We start from the raw sequence: 15,602 nt of genomic DNA on the forward strand, positions 1-15,602 counted from the left end.
TAGTGAAGAGCTGGGCAGTGATAATATGGGTCCCCTCCCCAAGTTTTGAGCAGCCTGTTCTTTCCTGCCAGGATGTGACCTCTCATTCCTGCAGCCAATGCCCTTACAGGTCAAGGTCATGGGGGCAGGACCAGAGAGTTGACACTATTGACACTAACTTGCATTTGCACAAGCCATTTAGCATTCATGAGCAATTCCTCAGGCCCTCTACTGGAGCATAAATCAACCATTCATCTGACACCAAGGCGTGTTAGCATTATTAAAACAGTGCCAAAAGCGTAGTGAAGGAAGGGGGTTTTAAACACCTGGCTGAAGGTGGAGAGAGAAGCAAAGAGTTTGGAGGAGGGAATTTCAGAAAGTAGAGCCCACAACGGCTGAATGAATGGTCACCAACTGGGGAGCAATGGAAACTGGGACGTAAAAGAGGCCAGAGTTAACAGAGTAGAGAGTTCACAGAGGAGTGAAGGAGGTAAGCGAGATGGGAAGAGTGAGGCCATGGAAGGATTTAAAAGCAATCGTGAGATTTTTAATCAACATTGTTGTCAGATGGGAAAAAAATACATGAGGTTTGAGTACTCGTTCGAACCACAACTGAGTTGAAGAGTAAATGTTTAAGAGATGGAGGTGGGCAGCCTTAGAAATGGAATGGAGCCAGAGGAGGGAGCTCAAATTAGACTCAAGTTGGACAGCAAGCTGACAAACAGTGTGGCTCAGCCTGAGACAATGACCAAGGTTAGGGTTAGAGTAAATGGCCAGAGAATGGCAAGCCAAAGATAATGGTTTTTAGTTAACTGCAGGAAATTTATCCTTCTCCAGTACTTGAACATCAGCATTCCAAAAACACTGTCAGAAAGCAAACTGTAACATTTCCCAAGCACAAGCCTCTGTTTAAAAGAGAGAAGCAACAGAGGCTTGTTTGAAGTTTGAAAGTGATTGCTGGTATAAATAAACGAGGTAAATCCCACTTGTCCTTCCCCATTGTGGCCTTGTTGTGAATGCTAATGGGAGATGCAGCAGGCATAACACTTCATATGGGCGTGTAACAATTTACCACATTGTTTCAAGATAAACCTTTTAATCCGTCAAAGTATTTGACAATATCAAAGAACTTCTGACCAGGTTCCTCAATCCAAAATGGGACAACTGAACCAAATGTTCCAATGGGCTCAGAAGCTACAGTGTGAAGGTAAGTTACTCCATTGTATTTCAGGAAAGGAGTCACATTCAGGGATGAAGAGGAAGTTCAGGCCAAGTCCCTCATAGATATTCCATATCGTTCTTCATACCACTTACCATTATGACCAGTTTACCATTATGACAAGGGGAATTTTCCATTAAAACAGATTTCACCAGATTCTAGGCTGCAGGGGAATGAAAGAGGATAATTGATAAATTTGTCCAACAGATTAAGTGCTAGATCAACATTAATTCCTGGCAGACTTGCTTGGTTTGCTCTTGGGCATAGACAGCACAATCTCAAAGATTGCTTATACAGCAAAAATAAGAAGTTTTTGTGAAATGAGATGAGGAATGTAAAAAGTTTTATGAAGAGACAGATTAGAACATGGGTAGGCAGGTTTCAGATAATATATAGCAATGGAATAAACAGGGAATGAGAGTACACTTTAAGGAATGAGACTGCAGTGTATGGATTAACAGGCTATTCCCAAATTCTGTACAGGGTACTGAAGCTGAAGGAGTTAATTTTTATGTTGCACTGAACTTTATCCAATTTGACGGCATCACACACATAGAACATAGAACATAGAACAGTACAGCACAGAACAGGCCCTTCAGCCCACAATGTTGTGCCGACCATTGATCCTCATGTATGCACCCTCAAATTTCTGTGACCATATGCATGTCCAGCAGTCTCTTAAATGTCCCCAATGACCTTGCCTCCACAACTGCTGCTGGCAATGCATTCCATGCTCTCACAACTCTCTGTGTAAAGAACCCGCCTCTGACATCCCCTCTATACTTTCCTCCAACCAGCTTAAAACTATGACCCCTCGTGTTAGCCATTTCTGCCCTGGGAATTAGCCCCTGGCTATCAACTCTATCTATGCCTCTCATTATCTTGTATACCTCAATTAGGTCCCCTCTCCTCCTCCTTTTCTCCAATGAAAAGAGACCGAGCTCAGTCAACCTCTCTTCATAAGATAAGCCCTCCAGTCCAGGCAGCATCCTGGTAAACCTCCTCTGAACCCTCTCTAAAGCATCCACATCTTTCCTATAATAGGGCGACCAGAACTGGACGCAGTATTCCAACTGCGGTCTAACCAAAGTTTTATAGAGCTGCAACAAGATCTCACGACTCTTAAACTCAATCCCCCTGTTAATGAAAGCCAAAACACCATATGCTTTCTTAACAATCCTGTCCACTTGGGTGGCCATTTTAAGGGATCTGTCTATCTGCACGCCAAAATCCCTCTGTTCCTCCACACTGCCAAGAATCCTATCCTTAATCCTGTACTCAGCTTTCAAATTCGACCTTCCAAAATGCATCACCTCGCATCTATCCAGGTTGAACTCCATCTGCCACCTCTCAGCCCATCTCTGCATCCTGTCAGTGACCCGCTGCAGCCTACAACAGCCCTCTATACTGTCAACGACACCTCTAACCTTCGTGTCATCTGCAAACTTGCTGACTCATCCTTCAATCCCCTCATCCAAGTCATTAATAAAAATTACAAACAGTAGAGGCCCAAGGACAGAGCCCTGTGGAACACCACTCACCACTGACTTCCAGGCAGAATATTTTCCTTCTACTACCACTCGCTGTCTTCTGTTGGCCAGCCAATTCTGTATCCAGACAGCTAAGTTCCCCTGTATCCCATTCCTCCTGACCTTCTGAATGAGCCTACCATGGGGAACCTTATCAAATGCCTTACTGAAGTCCATATACACCACATCCACAGCTCGACCCTCATCAACGTTTCTAGTCACATCCTCAAAGAACTCGATAAGGTTTGTGAGGCATGACCTGCCCCTCACAAAGCCGTGTTGACTGCATTTAATCAAGCCATGCTGTTCCAGATGGTCATAAATCCTATCCCTTGGAATCCTTTCTAACACCTTGCAGACGACAGACATGAGACTTATCACATTGGAGACATTGGAGACAGAGAATTGTAGTCCAGCTTTCATTGGAAGCAGATGTATTCTGTTCAGCTCCTGAGAGCTGACAAGGAAAGTTAGTGGTACTCATTACTATCACGCAATAAACCAACTTGTTAACTTAGGTAAGTGCCTCTCCTGTGTAGGCTCCCCAGTGATCAGTCCTCAATGCTAACTGGTAGGTCCGAGATACAGAATAGAAAAAGGAGGCTGATGGCAGTAAACTACCTCAACCAACACCTACCCAAAGGGTTAGAGGCAGCAGATACACTCCATGGAGAAAACTCCAGAAGAACCAGAACAAAGAGTGTTTTGAAGAGAAGCAAAATTATGCCTTTAAGACCATTACTGCTTTAAGAAGGTACAGACATTCAGCAGCTAAAATGGTATGACCAGGAGAGAGTGCAGCGGCTGTGGGAGCAGCTAGGGGACAAAACAGCACTCCAAAGACAAACCTTCATCAGGAAGCTGGTAAGAAGTACAGGGAGAAAAGTACAAGCTAGGAAAAGAGAGAAAAAATATCAGCGGCACTGAAAAAGGCTTTCACAAAGGAGTCTCTTCAAGGAGCAAGCGAAGGCTCCAGAAGTTAGTTATTCCTAAGAAAAAAGGGATAACTTTATGAAAATGTACAAAGATAAAGAAGGGAAGGTAAGGAATGTAAAAAAGAGTTCTTTTGAGCATTTTGACCATCAAGATTAGAATCCATGAGGCATAGCTGCAAATGATAGTGAAGAAGCCATTAAATAAATTATAACTGAGCTGCAGATTTAGGAAGGTTTCAGAATATTTTTAAGATGAAGAAGTGCAAATTTAGAGATATCTAGTGGAAAAGTTTAGCCGAAGAAAAAGAGTCACAGAAAATACTGCACAGTACCTAGCAAACTCCTAGCATTGAAATGATGCAGCTATAAAATGTCTTTACAGTAATAGAAATTAAGTTGAAATGAGAGGAGAAATAAGTGACTACCAATGTTATATGACAGCAAAGGCTCTGGATACAATAAATAATAAACCATCAAGTGCCTCTTCAATATAAACTCATTAATAGTCTATCCTGTCCCATTGAAAAGCCCCACACACACAGTATGGGCAAAGGGAGTGAACTACACCAACCCTGTGCCATATACTTCAGAGATGACACAATGACAAACAGGATGATAGTGCACCCATTCCCATTCACATTTATTGTCTTTATCATGACGTACCATGAAATAGTTTTGACATGGATTGCGCAGGAAGGTCGCAGAGTCCATAACAGCACTGTACGTTGAGTGGGTGCCAGGGTTCAGCAGGTTAAACAATTTGCTGCAATCATGTTGTGTAGCCTCACTGAGAAAGCAGCTGGTGCGGGTAAGCATGCCAACTGATCTCTTAAAATGTCAAGTTCTAGGTTAGCCTAAGGAAGCAGAGGTGACACACACTCATGGAGGAACTTGTCTGCTTGTTCCCTGCTGTAGCAATATCAGCACCAGCAAAATCATTATTCATCATCAGCGGCAAGTTTCCAGTTGGCAATGTTGCCATCGACGCATGAAGGGAACCAGCCATTACCCAGTGTTCCCCAGGTTAATAACAGGAGAAATCAGACAGGGCAAACACTGCCCAATGTAGATGCATGAGCGTTAATATTGAGTGAAGCCATAACTGACAAAACTCCTGCTGACACTGACTCAAGGTTCAAAGACTCTCCCCTCCCGAGTGATGCGAGAGAGATCCGGTGGAGCATTGAATATTCAGGAGGGGAGCAGATTCCAGGGATTCTTCAGCAGAAGGTTTCTCATATAATGGATAGGAGTAAACTACAGTCAGTTTGGAAATATTTCAATGTGAGAACGTTATCTGTACTGTTTGTCCAGGTGATTATTGGTGAAGAAATAGATTAGTGATGGTCAGATTAAGTGGATTTAATTACCAGCCCCTGCACACACTGAAATGTAATGAAAATAATTTAACCTTTTGTTGTCACAGTGTGAAACCTGTCTGTGTAACTGCCATGTATCATCACCATGTCAAATGTAGGAGCAGGTGGCAGGCAGCCTGAGGAGTTGGGATTAGCTGCAGTCTCACCTTGTCATTCTGTCACCTCTGACTCTCTGTTCACTTGTAACTAAATTCTGACCCTCTATCTGTATTGACCCTCTCAGTGTCTGTCAGTCACCTTCTCTCCATTTCCACCTGAACTCTGACCCACTCCGTTAAATCTCGCAATGTTTCTCACTCGAGAACAGGAAGTTGGAGGTGACACGGTTGCTGTCACGATTCTAAAGGATCTATTGACCCCAACAAACTATTCCTATAACTCCTCCCACTTCCTACAGACTAAGGGGGTGGCCATAGGCACCCGCATGGGCCCCAGCTATGCCTGTAGGTTACGTGGAACAGTCCCTCTTCCGCACCTACACAGGCCCCAAACCCCACCTCTTCCTCTGGTACATTGATGACTGTATCGGCGCCGCCTCTTGCTCCTCAGAGGAGCTCGAACAGTTCATCCACTTCACCAACACCTTCCACCCCAACCTTCAGTTCACCTGGGCCATCTCCAGCACATCCCTCACCTTCCTGGACCTCTCAGTCTCCATCTCAGGCAACCAGCTTGTAACTGATGTCCATTTCAAGCCCACCGACTCCCACAGCTACCTAGAATACACCTCCTGCCACCCACTCTCCTGCAAAAATTCCATCCCCTATTCCCAATTCCTCCGCCTCCGCCGCATCTGCTCCCACGATAAGACATTCCACTCCCGCACATCCCAGATGTCCAAGTTCTTTAAGGACCGCAACTTTCCCCCCACAGTGATCGAGAACGCCCTTGACCGCGTCTCCCATATTTCCCGCAACACATCCCTCACACCCCGCCCCCGCCACAACCGCCCTAAGAGGATCCCCCTCGTTCTCACACACCACCCTACCAACCTCCGGATACAACGCATCATCCTCCGACACTTCCGCCATTTACAATCCGACCCCACCACCCAAGACATTATTCCATCCCCTCCCCTGTCTGCTTTCTGGAGAGACCACTCTCTCCGTGACTCCCTTGTTCGCTACACACTGCCCTCCAACCCCACCACACCCGGCACCTTCCCCTGCAACCGCAGGAAGCGCTACACTTGCCCCCACACCTCCTCCCTCACCCCTATCTCAGGCCCCAAGATGACTTTCCATATTAAGCAGAGGTTCACCTGCACATCTGCCAATGTGGTATACTGCATCCATTGTACCCGCTGCGGCTTCCTCTACATTGGGGAAACCAAGCGGAGGCTTGGAGACCGCTTTGCAGAACACCTCCGCTCAGTTCGCAACAAACAACTGCACCTCCCAGTCGCAAACCATTTCCACTCCCCCTCCCATTCTTTAGATGACATGTCCATCATGGGCCTCCTGCACTGCCACAATGATGCCACCCGAAGGTTGCAGGAACAGCAACTCATATTCCGCCTGGGAACCCTGCAACCTAATGGTATCAATGTGGACTTCACCAGTTTCAAAATCTCCCCTTCCCCCACCGCATCCCTAAACCAGCCCAGTTCGTCCCCTCCCCCCACTGCACCACACAACCAGCCCAGCTCTTCCCCCCCACCCACTGCATCCCAAAACCAGTCCAACCTGTCTCTGCCTCCCTAACCGGTTCTTCCTCTCACCCATCCCCTCCTCCCAACCCAAGCCGCACCCCCATCTACCTACTAACCTCATCCCACCTCCTTGACCTGTCCGTCTTCCCTGGACTGACCTATCCCCTCCCTACCTCCCCACCTATACTCTCTCCACCTATCTTCTTTACTCTCCATCTTCGGTCCGCCTCCCCCTCTCTCCCTATTTATTCCAGTTTCCTCTCCCCATCCCCCTCTCTGATGAAGGGTCTAGGCCCGAAACGTCAGCTTTTGTGCTCCTGAGATGCTGCTTGGCCTGCTGTGTTCATCCAGCCTCACATTTTATTATCTTGGAATTCTCCAGCATCTGCAGTTCCCATTATCTCTATTCCTATATCCCTTCAGTATGAGGGGATTTCTCACCTTGGCTCCCTATCACTCTGAGTCCATTGATAAACATTCACTTTCATGATTATTCAAAAACTCCATTATCATCATGTGACTACCCAGATGGTTGCAGATGTGTTTAATGAATAGCCACACTTAATGTTTATCATCTAGAAATTTCTATTTTCCATAACCAATAAGGGAGAGAGAAAGAGAGAGAGAGAGAGAGAGGGAGAGGTGTTAGGACCTTCAGGGGAGGGAGTAAGAAAGTCAAAAGAATGGACACTGAGAGATAGAATAAGAGAAAAATGAAGAGGAAAATTAATGAAAGATGAATGAAGAGAAAATGGCAGAAAACAAAGAACAAAGGCCAGGGACAGAGTGTCAATGAGTGCTAGAATGAGAGGCAGAGGCACTGAGAAAGAAAGAGTTAGTGAGGAAGAGAAAGCGAGTGGCAGTCAGAGACGAACAGAGAGGGAAAGGCGAAGAGACAGAACAATAAAGAGACAGCAACAGAAAAAAAGAGATAGAAACATAGGAAATGGACAAAAGATCTGGAGCACCAGGACCCCTGTTTCTATAGCACCTTACACATCCTCAGAAGGTCCCAGCCAATTTATAGGCAGAGAGATGAAGGGCAGAGGATCAAAGGATCATACAATTGGCGTGAATGGAGTGAACACACCTAAAATGACTGGCTGACTGCCTCCTGTTGAATCTTTAATCATTCATACATTCCCGCATTCCAGAAATTGCAGAAGCAATTATGGTGTTATGGTGAGCTCTGTTAGAAAGGAGACACAAGTTCCAAATAATTAAGATCCAAATTCCATAATCTGTTTGAAGTCACTGCCCTGGGATAATGAAAGGTTTCATCAATGTTTGCCTAACTTTCCAAATTTGAAACAGGCAAAGCGACATGGGCATCCAAAAAGTGACATCCCAGGTCGGACACTGAGTTCTAGGTGTAAGGCCTTGTCCAGAATTTGTCTCAGAGTTTTAACCAGGAACCGGGTTGGTTTTATTCCAAAAGCAGGAATTTATAAAAGGGATTTACAGGCAGGTTTTTGTTTAGTTCAGATTCACTTGATGCACTAAAGAACCAAATGGATATTTATCAATGCTGACCATGTGATATCTGCAGTTACACCTCTTTTACATAAAACCTTCTTCCCGTTCTATTTGTAATTCTAATTTGCCTCTTCATTGATAATGATGTTTGTACTTCACAGCCTCTGATTCTCCTGCTGCCCAGTAACCACCTCCTTTGATCACTCTCTAAATTAATCACAAAGCCGCACTCAGCTTGGATTAAAGCATCTCAATTATCCTGAGTACCTCTGAACCATGGCACTCAATATATTCACTGCAAGGCAAGGACTAGGTCTGTGAAGCAGGATGTAACTGATAATTTGTAGTGAAGTACACCAGATAGACATGGGCCTGGCTTCTCACTGTTCAACCATCCAGAACCTCATGCCCAATAACCAAACATTGCCTGGACTGCCTTGGGGCTATAAATATTCAAACACAGGATTGGAGAAACAAAGCAATCAACCTCATGGCCTCACCTTTAATGGTCCTGATTCTGGATTTAAACCTAGGGTTCAAATCCCGCCAGAGCAAGTTGAGAAATTGAATTCAAGAAATCTAGTATTGGACAGAGAACTTCTTTGATTCTGTTTCTGAAACCAAATCCTCATCATGAATAAAGCTGCCAATTTTCATCCCTGTACCATTTTTAGTTTTCATCCCGTTTCAGCTCATCTGCCATTGAAATCCATATCAATGCCTTTGTTACCTATAGACTCTGCTATATGAATGTTCGCCTGGTCGGCCAACCACCTTCTATAAACCTGAGCTCGTCCAAAACACCACTGTACATGCCCAAGTCCATGCCATCTCCCATTTAGCCTTTGATGCTGAGCATGCTAACCTACATTGGCTTTCGACCCACCAGTACTTCCATTTTAAAACTCTCATCCTTGTGTTCAAATCCTTCCATGGTCTGGGCCCATCCTCACCTATGTCACCTCCTCCAGCCTGAGAATCGTTTCAAATCTCTATAATTCTGGCCTCTTGCATATTCCCAATGTCAAATATCCCGACAACCTTCAGTTGCCTAGATGCTAAGTTGTTGAATTCCTCCCCTGAACCTCTCTGTCTCAATATAGATGCAACTAAAGCCTAAAACCTCTCTGACCGAGCTTTAGATCGTTTATCCTAAGATCCCCTTCAGTGACTCAGTATTGATTTTTGCTGCTGTGAAATGTTGTGTCCAAACCAAAAGCAAACTCAACGCCTGCTTGAAGCATATCAGCAGAACAGCAGGACACCATTCCCAGGGGTTGTAAAGTACAGGACACCAATCACGGTTCAGATATGTTTGGAACTGATGGTTGAGTCGTTGATTTTTCAGGGGGATATGGGGATGCATGCATTCCTAACAGCAAACAGAATATTTCTTTACAGGGGTGCCAAGAGGTCTACGCAAGGCTCGGTCCCTTTGAGGCTCAACACAGGGTACGAGCAGGAAGAGCACAGGCACAACAAGCCCATTTCTCCATGCCCAACCTTCACTCCTGAGGTCCTTGTGTGGGCCATCAGTTTGCACACTTGAGCAATCTAGAACATTCCCTCAGGCATTCCCTGGATGACTAAAGACCAAGCAAGCCACTATGAATCGGCAAAGTTCAACCAGCTACAATTCTCAATGTGATTTAGACCCAGATGATTGGGAGTCAAAGCACAGAGTTTTGTTTGGCCTTATTTAGCATCCAGCTTCTGGCAGGACCGGTAGAGATTACATTCAGAGTAACCAAACGATATCTTCAACATCACAGGACTGGCTCAGGTTTCCCACCTCACTGTGTTACTACGGAAACAGTGATGCAATAGGGAGAAGCATCTATAATTGAACATTATTCTGTGAAAAGCCGCTCACAGTAAGGTAGGAAATTAAAGTGAAATCTTTAATAATATTCCACTTTGTACACATTTGAATGACTCACAGGAAATGTAGCTTGTTGACAGCCAGGTTTGTTTGTAGGTTTGGATCTGTGTCTGAAGTCACTTACAAAATGCAGTATTTAGACGGTGTTAGTCTTCATCTTTAGCTGACCTGAGCCTTGCCTCCTGATCACAGCTTCTCCAACACAGGCTGCTCTCTGAAGCTGCATTTGGCGTTTCCCTGAGCATTGGACTTTAATGCTTTTATGTTTTTTGTCAGCACTGTGAATACACCACAGTGATGCCAAGGTACAAAGGGTAAGAGATGTTTTGCCTGTTTCAGACCCGTACCTGCCTCCACACCCCATGCTGAAATTTAGTCTTGCGCATTCCAACTTGAAAACCAGCTACCCTGCAGCATTGATACACACGGAGGCAGCTGGGGAGTTTAACAAAGTGAGAGTGGGAACACCTCACCCCTGCTGAAGTACAGGAAGTCCCACCTTCCAGAGAGTCGGGGAAAGATGGGGAGTGAGGTGCTACAGGCATGAACCCAGCCACAAATGGGTGGTACCCATGAAAGGGGTATGGACACCTAGTGGCCACAGGGCCCATCCCAAAGGAGCAACACTACGTCTCTATCCACCCTGAGTCCCAACTTGGAAGTGTAGGGGGTTCCTCAAATTACTTCTGCTTTCTCCTGTCCATTATACTGTCGCAGCAGAGGTGTAAAAGCCTCTCATTAGCAATGTGAGGGCTGCAATCAGTCTAGGGACAAGCTGGCAGCCCACCGTATTGGGGAGGACAGCTTGTGATAGTAATGGAGGCAGTCACCTGGTCACCCAACATTTAAAGACACAGGCAGGGGAACCCCACCGCACCCCCCCCCCCCCCGCGCCTCCGAATTCCAGCAAGCAGAAGCAGTCTCCCTTTCTCTCTCTCTCTCTCTCTCTCTCTCTCTCTCACTTATAACATTGCTTCCAAAATCCTGCAAAACCTCACGTAAAACTTTACGCAACCTCTTATATTCTGGCGATATGAGTGTTGTTTATGAATGATTTCCTCATCATCGAAATCCTGGAGATAGCATGCTGCTGAAATAAGACCTGGCAAATGATGCCAGTGGTGTACATGTCAGTGTGGAGTTACACAGAACCGCGATAGTCTGGGATAAAATGGATTGTCTTTTGGAGAAGCATCAGTTGGTAAATTGTGTCAAATTGTATTTGATTAATTTAACTGAGTTCTTTGATGGAGCGACTGAGGGTTGGTGAGAGCAATGGGGTTAAAGTGCAAGTTTTTTTTGAACCAGGAGGAGATTGTAGAGAGGTTCAAACTGGCTGAAGAATGGAATCAGCTGAAGAAGCAGCAAGACTCTGAAAGGCTGCATCTTCAAATAAGCCTGTTGGACCTGGCGTCATGTGATCTTTTGACCTTGTCCACCCCAGTTCAACACTGGCACCTCCACACCATGCAGGACCGAAAGCAGAGAGTAGCAGTGAGCTGTTGTTTTTCCAGCTGGGACTGGGGGAGTATACTGTAGTACATACCAAAAACTTGCAGTGGCCAGAATTTCAAGATTGGCAATGATACAAAATTTGGAAATATATTGAAAACAATTCACAAAAGAGTTAGAATCAAAAACAGGTCTAATGTTTTTCATGCATTAAGTTGTCATAATCTGTAAAGGAGATAGAAATAGGTTCAATAGTTCACAGGGAAGAGATGTACCTGTATCCTAAACACTCCTGTCACCATTCCTGGGTATGTCCAGTCTCACTGGTAAGACAGACCTACCAGATGTAGTGATACAGTGGTGTACAGTCAGACAAGAGTAGGCCTGACAACATGTCTTCAACATTGACAACAAATCTCATGGCGTCAGGCCAATCAAGGGAAAGAAAACCTCTTGGTGATTCTCATGCAGTGCCCTTCCTTGGTTTACGAGTCAGTTCTCTTCCATGACTTGGAGGAAGCACTGAATGTGACAAGGACATAGAAGGTACTGTGGATGGTAAATGTCAGTGCCTATCACCAAGAGTGGCTTGACAGAAGCACTGCTGCCCAAGCTGGCTGAGTGCAAAAGGACATAGACCGGATCTATAGCAGGTGGTGAGGAAAGCAACAAGAGGGAAAAAAAATACTAGATAACAAGGTGTGGAGCTGGATCAACACAGCAGGCCAACAGCATCAGAGGAGCAGGAAAGCTGTCATTTCAGGCCTAGACCCTCCATTTTCTGATGAAGGGTCTTGGCCCGAAACATCAGCTTTCCTGCTCCTCACATGCTGCTTGGCCTGCTGTGTTTATCCAGCTCCACATCTTGTTATCTCGGATTCTCCAGCATCTGCAGTTCCTACTATCTCGGAAAGAAATACTACTTGACTTCAAACTCACAAATCTACCTGCCACATATGCTTATGCCTATGACAGTATCAGTCAGAAACACCACCACAAAGTACTAGTGGAGACTGTGACATAGATTGAGTGACATATAAATTTTTAATTTGTTAGGTTTGGGTTTTTAGATTTTGGAAGTATTGACATATGGGTGTTTATGTGTGTCTCAATGAATTAATAATTAATTTGAGTGTTTCTATTACCAGCATATTTTCTAAAACAGTTTGTGAGACACTAATTGGGTTTTATTTACGTGAGGAATGTTTACAATGTGGCAAAATAAACAACTGTGTTTCAAGGTTTCTGTCAGAAATTTCTGGACCCGTGGTTTAGACAGAGCAACTTTTTCTGTGTTTGGGCAGTTCTATAAATGTTTCCTTGTGTAAAGTTGCTCCTGAAAAAGGAAATCATTGGTTAGATGTGTTAACATGAGATTAGTTTTGAGTAAGGAGTCATTAAGATAGTCCCAGATTGCAAGTGTTTGGATAAGATTGTGAAGAGTTGCTTGAAGTGGAGAATGTTTAAGCTCAGGTGTATGATAGCTTCTTTGAATGATAGCTCCAGGAAGAAGCTATCAGATTTTCTTGACAGGAAGGTTGAAGTCAAATTAGCCCTTCGACATGTTAGTATGAGAACAGTTTGAGTGTGCTTTTATGTATCAGTCAGAGGTAGTTTGGTGATTAGTAGAATTATATTTCACCATGTGTACAAAACCTTTATGTTTATAAGTAAATAGTTTAGTTTATTTTATTTCATCTTCATTTCTTTTGCTTAATATCCAAAAATGTGTACATCAGGCAGATTGTCATGTTAAATTACCAGAGGCCTGTAATGTCCAAGGATGTGCAGGCTAGATGGATTAGCCATTCTAAATGGCTAATTATCCACTTTGCAGAGCAGGCTAAAGATGAGTGTTTGTGGAGCCTCCTCCTCCAGTGAGTTGTTTAATTTTGTTCGCCACCATTCACAACTGGATGTGGCAGGACTGCAGAGCGTAGATCTGATCTGCTGGTTGTGGGATTGCCTAGCTCTGTCTGTCATTTGCTGCTTTCGCTGCCTGGTGTGCAAGTAGTCCCGTTTGGTAGCTTCACCAGGCTGACACCGCATTTTCAGGTACACCTGGTGATGCTGCTGTCATGCCCTCCAACATTCCCATTAAAGGGTTATAGGGATAGGGAAGGAGGGTGGGTCTGGTTGGGATGCTCTTCAAAGGGCCACTGAGGACTCAATGGGCTGAACAGCCTGCTTCCACACTTCAGGAATTCTATGATTTAGTGAAATATCTATTTTATAGTTAAAACCAAGTCTGTAGCATTGTTTATGTTTCAACGAAACCAAAACAAAATCAAATATGATCTACCAAGCCAGATTTCAGTCTGGAATCTGACTTGCCCAGAAATAACATTAGCTGTGACCGCAGCCACATGAAGCCCTTTCTTGTTTTAAGGCTGCCTCTCCCATCGTATTGTGCAGAGATCTAGCAACCCCAGGCTGGGCATTCCTGAGGTGCACCAGACCATCAGCAGCAGCAGAAGTGTATTCAACCACAATCTATAAACTCATGGCCTGGCATATTTTATCATTATCAAACTGTGAGGTAAACCTTGGTTTAATGTGAGTGTTGGAGGGCTTGACATCAGCAGCACCAGGGATATCTGAAACTGAGGTGTTAGCCTGGTGAAGCTACCAAACAGGACTACTTGCATGCCAAATCACATGAGTAGCAAGTGATAGGCAGAGCTAAGCCATCCCACAACCAACGGATCAGATCTAAGCTCCACAGTCCTGCCACATATAGTCGTGAATGGTGATGGACAATTAAACAACGCACTGGAGGAGGAAGCTCCACAAACACTCATCTTCAGCCTGATTTGCAAAGTGGATGACCCACCTCGGCCTCCTCCAGTGTTTTCCAGCATTACAGATGTCAGTCTTCAACCAATTCCATTCACTCCACGTGATATCAAGAAATGGTTGGAAGCATTGATACTGCAAAGGCTACGGGCCCTAATGTCATTCTGGCAATAGTACTGAAGACCTGTGCTCCAGAACTTGCACCTCCTCGAGCCAAGCTGTTCCAGTACAGTTACAACACTGGCACCTACCTGACAATACATAAAATTCCCTGGGGTATATCCTGCACACACAAAACTTGGGACAAATCTAAGCCAGCCAATTACTGCCTCTCCCAATCATCAGTAACATGATGGAAGGTGCCATGAACAGCGCTATCAACCAGCAATAGCCTGCTCAGTGATGGCCAGTTTGAGTTCCGCCAGGGCCACTCAGCTCATGACCTCATTACAGCCCTGGGTCAGACATGGACAAAAGAGCTGAACTGAAGAGGTGAGGTGAGAGTGACAGTCCTTGACATCAAGATCACATTTAACCAAGTGTGACATCAAGAAACCCTACAAAAACTAAAGTCACCGTGAATCAGCGGGACAAACCATGGTCAGAGTCATACCTGGCATGTAGGAAAACAGTTGTGAATATTGGAGTTTAATCATCTCAACCCTGGGCTATCTCTGCAGGAGTTCCTCAGAGTAGTGTCCTTGGCCCAACCATCTTCAGCTGCTTTATTCCTTCCTCCATTCATCCTCCCTCCATTATAAGGTCAGAAGTTGGGATGTTTATTAATGGTTGTACAATGTTCAGTATCATTTGTAACTCCATAAATACTGAAGCAGTCTGCATCCATTTACAGCAAGACCTGGCCAACATTTAGGCGTGAGATAATAACATTTGCATTATATATATGGGCTAAGCAATGGCCACCTCCAAAAACAAGAATCTAACCATTATCTCATGATGTTCAATGGTATTACCTTCACAGCATCCTAACCATCAGCAGTCCGGGGGTTGCCATTACTGAGAAACTGAACCGAAGTGCAATATAAATACTGTGGCTACAAGGACTGGTCAGACACTAGGAATTCAGCAGCAAGTAACTCACCTCCTGATTCCCCAAAACCTGTCCACATCTACAATGAACAATTCAGGAATGTTATGGAATGCTCCCCACATCGCTGAGTGAGTATAGCTACAACAACACACAAGAAGCTTGACTCCATCCATCAAAAGCCAACATATTTGACTCATACCCTATCCAACACCTTCAACGTTAATGCCCTCAATACTGACACACAGAGGCATCA

At 44.8% G+C, this 15,602-nt stretch overlaps 2 protein-coding genes across 5 annotated transcripts in view; one reads left to right on the top strand and one right to left on the bottom strand.

The window, feature by feature from the left end:
* drd4-rs (dopamine receptor D4 related sequence) overlaps positions 1 to 10,225 on the bottom strand; it is a 29,085-nt gene extending 18,860 nt beyond the window's left edge. The window contains exon 1 of the mRNA XM_048554658.2: positions 10,175 to 10,225. The gene's annotated coding sequence lies outside the window, so the exon portion shown is untranslated. The remainder of the gene's footprint in view (positions 1 to 10,174) is intronic.
* Positions 9,903 to 15,602, top strand: part of LOC125463400 (uncharacterized) — a 36,051-nt gene continuing 30,351 nt past the window's right edge. For 3 of the 4 annotated variants that reach the window (XM_048554657.2, XM_048554653.2, XM_048554655.2), the window contains exon 1: positions 9,995 to 10,047. The gene's annotated coding sequence lies outside the window, so the exon portion shown is untranslated. Of the gene's footprint in view, positions 10,048 to 15,602 lie in introns of all 4 variants that reach the window. The other variant, XM_048554654.2, reaches the window with a different exon arrangement.

Source organism: Stegostoma tigrinum, chromosome 25, assembly GCF_030684315.1.
Source record: "Stegostoma tigrinum isolate sSteTig4 chromosome 25, sSteTig4.hap1, whole genome shotgun sequence".
Classification (NCBI taxonomy): Eukaryota; Metazoa; Chordata; class Chondrichthyes; order Orectolobiformes; family Stegostomatidae; genus Stegostoma; species Stegostoma tigrinum.